The sequence below is a fragment of the Rhagoletis zephyria genome, unplaced genomic scaffold (genome assembly GCF_001687245.7).
Source record: "Rhagoletis zephyria isolate East Lansing unplaced genomic scaffold, Rhagoletis_zephyria_1.1 Rzeph_scaffold_03720, whole genome shotgun sequence".
Classification (NCBI taxonomy): Eukaryota; Metazoa; Arthropoda; class Insecta; order Diptera; family Tephritidae; genus Rhagoletis; species Rhagoletis zephyria.
The window spans coordinates 6,605-12,184 of NW_016160803.1; the positions used below are offsets into that span (position 1 = coordinate 6,605).

Consider the following 5,580-nt stretch of genomic DNA (forward strand, 5'->3'; position numbering starts at 1 on the left):
TAAGAAATAAATAAAATAAAATAAATAAAGATCAGATGGAGAAGGACTTGGTTTCACTTGGCATTTCCAATTGGCGTCAGTTGGCACAAAGGAGAAACGACTGGCGTGCTTTGCTGAACTCGGCCGAAATCGCTTAGGCGGTTACAGCGTCAAATAAGAAGAAGAAGCTTACAAAGTTAAACCACGATTGGAAAATCTTATTTTTTCCCACTGAATATCGATATTTCCATCGGATATGCAATATCGCGAACTTCGTCCCTTATTCTGTTTGCGTATTTGTACGAATTATATACTTGTGACCCAATTGAAGAAAAGGTTTCCGGTTGAACGTTATCCACTTTGGCGTATAGTAGCATTGTTGTTTTTGTTGTCGTTAGGTAATTGTGCAAAGCGCAGCATACCAACACCGCAAGATCAACCGTGCTTGGTAGCACCTCAGTTGGCCTTTGGAATATGTTAAACCGTTTAGCCAGTCTTCCGAACGCACACTCCACGACCATTCGGGCGCGACATATGTAGCCTGTAGTTATAGATCTCTTGCGGCACAGTCAACTTAACGTTACGATTATATGGCTTCATTAAGTTTTTATCTATTCCAAACGCATCGTCTCCTATAAAATAATAAGGGATTTTAGTGCCCTGTCCGGGAACAAATTCTGATGGGTTTGGAATATTTAGTGAGCCATTTTTCAGTCCGTTGAAGAGGTAACCCTCTTGATAGATTGTGCTATCTGATGCTTTTCCATTGCAGCCCACATCCGTGAAGAGAAATCTGCCATGCGCATCTACCAAAGCAAATAGGATGACACCAGAGTTGGGCAAAATTTATTCGAATGAAGAATAACAAATGAATAAATTGTTTTTCTTGTTATTCGTCGAATGACGGATAAATTATTTTATTCGTTATTCGAATAATTATTATCTTCATTAATTATTCGAATAACGAATAAAATAATAATAAAACAAGTAATTTATGTATATAGATATGTACATATATTTATGTATAAAATGATAACCGTTCTCGTTGTTGCGATTTAACTCAAACCCCTAGATAGATTTAAGTCAAATCTTCGGAGGTTATTCCATGCGCATAAAGTCCTATTAAAGGCTACTAGAAAACTCCTTGGTGGCGATGGAGCCGAGTTATTTATAAAAGCCGTATTTATAAACTGATTTCGTTCAAATTCAAAATGTGTTCTTCCTGCATGATGAAAAATACTAATACGAATACGAATGAAGAATAACAAATGAATAAATTGTTTTTCTTGTTATTCGTCGAATGACGGATAAATTATTTTATTCGTTATTCGAATAATTATTATCTTCATTAATTATTCGAATAACGAATAAAATAATAATAAAACAAGTAATTTATGTATATAGATATGTACATATATTTATGTATAAAATGATAACCGTTTTCGTTGTTGTGATTTAACTCAAACCCCTAGATAGATTTAAATCAAATTTTCGGAGGTTATTCCATTCGCATTAAGTCCTATTAAAGGCTACTAGAAAACTCCTTTGTGGCGATGGAGCCGAGTTATTTATAAAAGCCGTATTTATGAACTGATTTCATTCAAATTCAAAATGTGTTCTTCCTGCATGATGAAAAATACTTATGCGAAAAATGGACCCGCTAGGTGGCGCTACAGTTGAGTTATTTAGAAAATCCCTACTTATTGTACAATCAGGTTGCAATTCATAATGGTGCTGCAGTCGAAATCTCTAGAAACCCCATATGTCTGGACTCCTTTGTTTTTTATGTTTATATTATACGAATTTACGATATCCCACGTCGTCATATACCCTAAATGCGACCTTGCATCTACCTCCGCTTGATGAAATTGCTCGGGCGGCCATTGCTGCAGCAGTAAGACTCAAGGAAACCAGCTCTTGGAGATTTTAAAAGTGGCGAATCAGCAAGGAAAGTTTCGACCACATCCTTCCAATTCCTATATCAAATGCCAATTTTTACATCGAGGACGGACATCTGTGCTCTTCAGCATCCTTATAAGGACTTTTGTTGGCCTACATGACATAAGGCTAGAGGTTGACGCATCGGACAAGATCATAGAAGAAGATTACGCACGCTTAGAAAAGATCTCACAAGTGGAGGTAAAGCTCATGACATTGAAAGGAATTTTTTCTTGCATATAGCATCAGAGCGCTATTTTTTTGGCAGAAATATGTGTGAGAATTTTTACTTTACCCATAATTGGTTTTCAACGCTATTCTTGCATTGGCCAACGCAAAAAATCTTATCAGGGGCCGCGAAACCATAGGGAATGGGCTAGTATTCTTGATAAAATAGTAAACAAAATTCAGCTAACTTACAATCCTTGACAATAGAAATAAAAGTAAAAGGTGGCTCAATGTGTTAAAAATTAGTTTTTATTCATTATTTAAAATAACGAATAAAATAACGAATAAATTATTCGCAAGCAATTTATTCACGAATTATTTATTCGTGAATAAGTTATCTGCGAATAATTATACTACGGATAAAATTTTATTCGAATAATTATCTAAATAACAATTGATTCGAATAATGCCCAACTCTGGATGACACTATAAAATCCCTTGAAATTATAGAATTGTGTTCCAGTTTTTGCTGGGGCTTTTATGCGAATGTGCTTCCCATCTAGAGCACCCATAGTATGCGGAAATTGCCACAATTTGTCAAATGCTGAACCAATATCCAACCACTCGTCTTCGGTTGCTGCAAGAAGCAAAGAAACAATTAATAGCATTAAAAATATGTATATTGAGCCTAAACTGTTAAATTATATTATTTAAATTTGTCTTCAGAACATCCTATATGAGTCAATTTATGTGGATGACGCAATAACTTCCAAGTCTTTTGATTCTGACATCTGCACTCCGTCGTCTTCGCGGAAAAGGAAACATGAAGATGAAATAAATACAGACAAATTCGATGAAGCTATTGACAAAACTGTCAACATCAGTAAACCCACAGTTGATGCTTTTAGCACTTTCGCAGAGAGCATGGCAATGACGCTTCGTGCCATGCCCGAAGAAACTGCTTCTCTAAGGGCCGGTTGCTCAAAGCTTGGTTGACACTAATCCCCGGTTAGACATCGTTATCGACGTTACCGACACTGTGTTATATGCATGGAGTCGAAAACGTCGATAACGATGTTAACCAATGATTAGTGTCAACCAGGCTTTGAGCAACCGGCCCTAACTATGAAAGAAATACTAGACTTAGGGCCGGTTACTCAATGTCTGGTTAGCACTAATCTCCGGTAAAACATCGTTATCGACGTTACCGACTCCATGTTATATGCATGGAGCCGAACACGTCGATAATGATGTTTAAACGGAGATTAGTGTTAACCAGACATTGAGTAACCGGCCCTTAGTGTTCCAACGTACGGAGTTCGAAATAAGAGTAACAGCAGCCACACATGGTTCGGACATACTGTACATAGCAATGTCAGATGCAGAAATAGATCCACTGATCAACGAGGATTCGTTTTTGTATTAAAAATAAATAAATAAACTTAAATACATATCGTCACCGATAACTTCGCCTACTATCCGGCAAGGCGAATTAATATAAGGTAATAGCAGGAGTACAAAAACAAAAATTTACATGTATTTTGTTTTTGCTTTGGCGGCATAAACTGTCAAAATCTGTAAGAGTGTGTGTAGAAGTTCAAACAAAATTTTTCAATTTTATATCAGAAGCCGTGCGGCGAAACACATGCACAAAATCAGCAGAGCTAGTAACACCACCTTATATAAATTCGCCTTGCTATCCCGGCATGTTCTGCAAATCGTACGATTTCAAATCGGTGCGGTTTGCAAAGTATCGTTGTATATTTGTAATCAAAGTATTAAATGTTTCAAATGGAAACTGCTGGAGACACATCATTTACCTTATATCCATCGATTTAGCACCAAATTTTTCCCTCTTCGTTATAAATCCTCCGAAATAGATTTTGTAAATCGTACCGATTTGAGATCGTACGATTGCAGAACATGCCTGTATATGCATTTTTTGAAATAAAATTTCACTATCGATATCTGAAACAGATAGGTACGCATACTATTTTCTATTCTTATTCAACTACCCAGCCAGCAAGAAAACGTACATTTTACGAACATTATGTTTTACGAGGGATTCTCGTACCGCCAAAAAGTTAGAGAAAAGCTCGTAAACGATAAAACAAAAAAATATAATAGAAAGAGGCTTGTAGTAATTTGTCAGCACAAGAAAAAATTTTAGTTTTGTTGACAATTTTTCTTCAATCACAATATTTTATAAGTAAGTAGTTTGTTAAATATTCAATTTAAGAAAATTATTAAGTATGTGATTTATTGGCAGACTGGTGCAAACGCAAAGGACGATCTACCACCTTCTTTTATAATTAAACTTCTTGTAAGTAGCTACTACATATGTAATTCAAAAATACAAATTAATTTAACGAGTTTTGCAATTCTTTCACAGGCTGCGCGGAGCAACACTAAAGGATTTAAACGTTTAATTCCCCTATAGCGCTATTGGTTTGGCAACGACTGCGGCAATAAGAAGTACGGATAATAATATTATTTATTACCACTTTTTACTTAATTAAATTTTCCGATTTCCAATGGAGTTTAATCTTTCACTTTATTTTCTTAGGTGCTTTTCGTCAAAAATTTAACTCCGACGAAGAAGTTTTTATTTCCGTTTCAAAGAAGCACTTCCAATATGCACACTACCGGCAAAAAAATTTTTAATATTTATTTATCTGAAAATATCTTCACATATATAGTGCCGGGAAAAAATATTGGCACAGAGAATTTTCGCCATGAATGCAAAGTTTTTTATTTTGATTTCTTCTCTAATTGTTTTTTATAAAAATATAGTTAGTATGAAGTTCTACTTTCAAATCAGATTTTTTAGAAAAATTCTAAGTATGCAGTTTTATAGCCCATTTAATTTTAGTATAATAAAGTGCACGCTTGAATAGCTAGAAAACCTCTTTGTTTTTTGACAATTTCTTATACGCAGTTTCTTCCATAAAAAAAAAAAATGTCGCACATAATTTGCATGGAAGAAACTGCGTGAAAAAATTGCCAAAAATCAACGCGGTTTTCTGGCAACTTCAAGCTTGCACTATGTTATACTAAAATATAATGGGATATAAAACTGCATACTTAGAATTTTTCTAAAAAATCTGATTTGAATGTTGGTCTTCATACTAACTATATTAAAAAAAATGTGCGAAAAGAAATTCAAGTAAAAAACTTTGCATACATTGCGAAAAATTCTCTGTGCCAATACTTTGATCCGGCACTATAAATATTTATTAATTATAATTCCATTCAATAAAAGAACTACAATAATTTGAATTAATTGATTGCCTTTATTTTTAGCATTCAAAAACAGTAGATAAAGCAGTGTAAAAAAAACACTTTTTTAACGTAAATTAATCGTTTACGAGACTCGTTTACAATTAAAAAACGGAGGTAAAAATATTCGAATACGAATGCTTTTTCGATCCGTTTACGACTGTTCGTAGGCGATGCACAATTTAAAGCGAAAAAGTGCTCGATAAAGCGTCGTAA

At 34.5% G+C, this 5,580-nt stretch overlaps 1 long non-coding RNA gene across 1 annotated transcript; it reads left to right on the top strand.

The window, feature by feature from the left end:
- The first annotated feature begins 4,262 nt into the window (after positions 1–4,262).
- On the top strand, positions 4,263–4,734 carry LOC108369518 (uncharacterized). Its single transcript, XR_001848523.1, has 2 exons — positions 4,263–4,560; positions 4,652–4,734. It is a non-coding gene; the product is annotated as an uncharacterized LOC108369518 (long non-coding RNA).
- Positions 4,735–5,580: the final 846 nt, after the last annotated feature.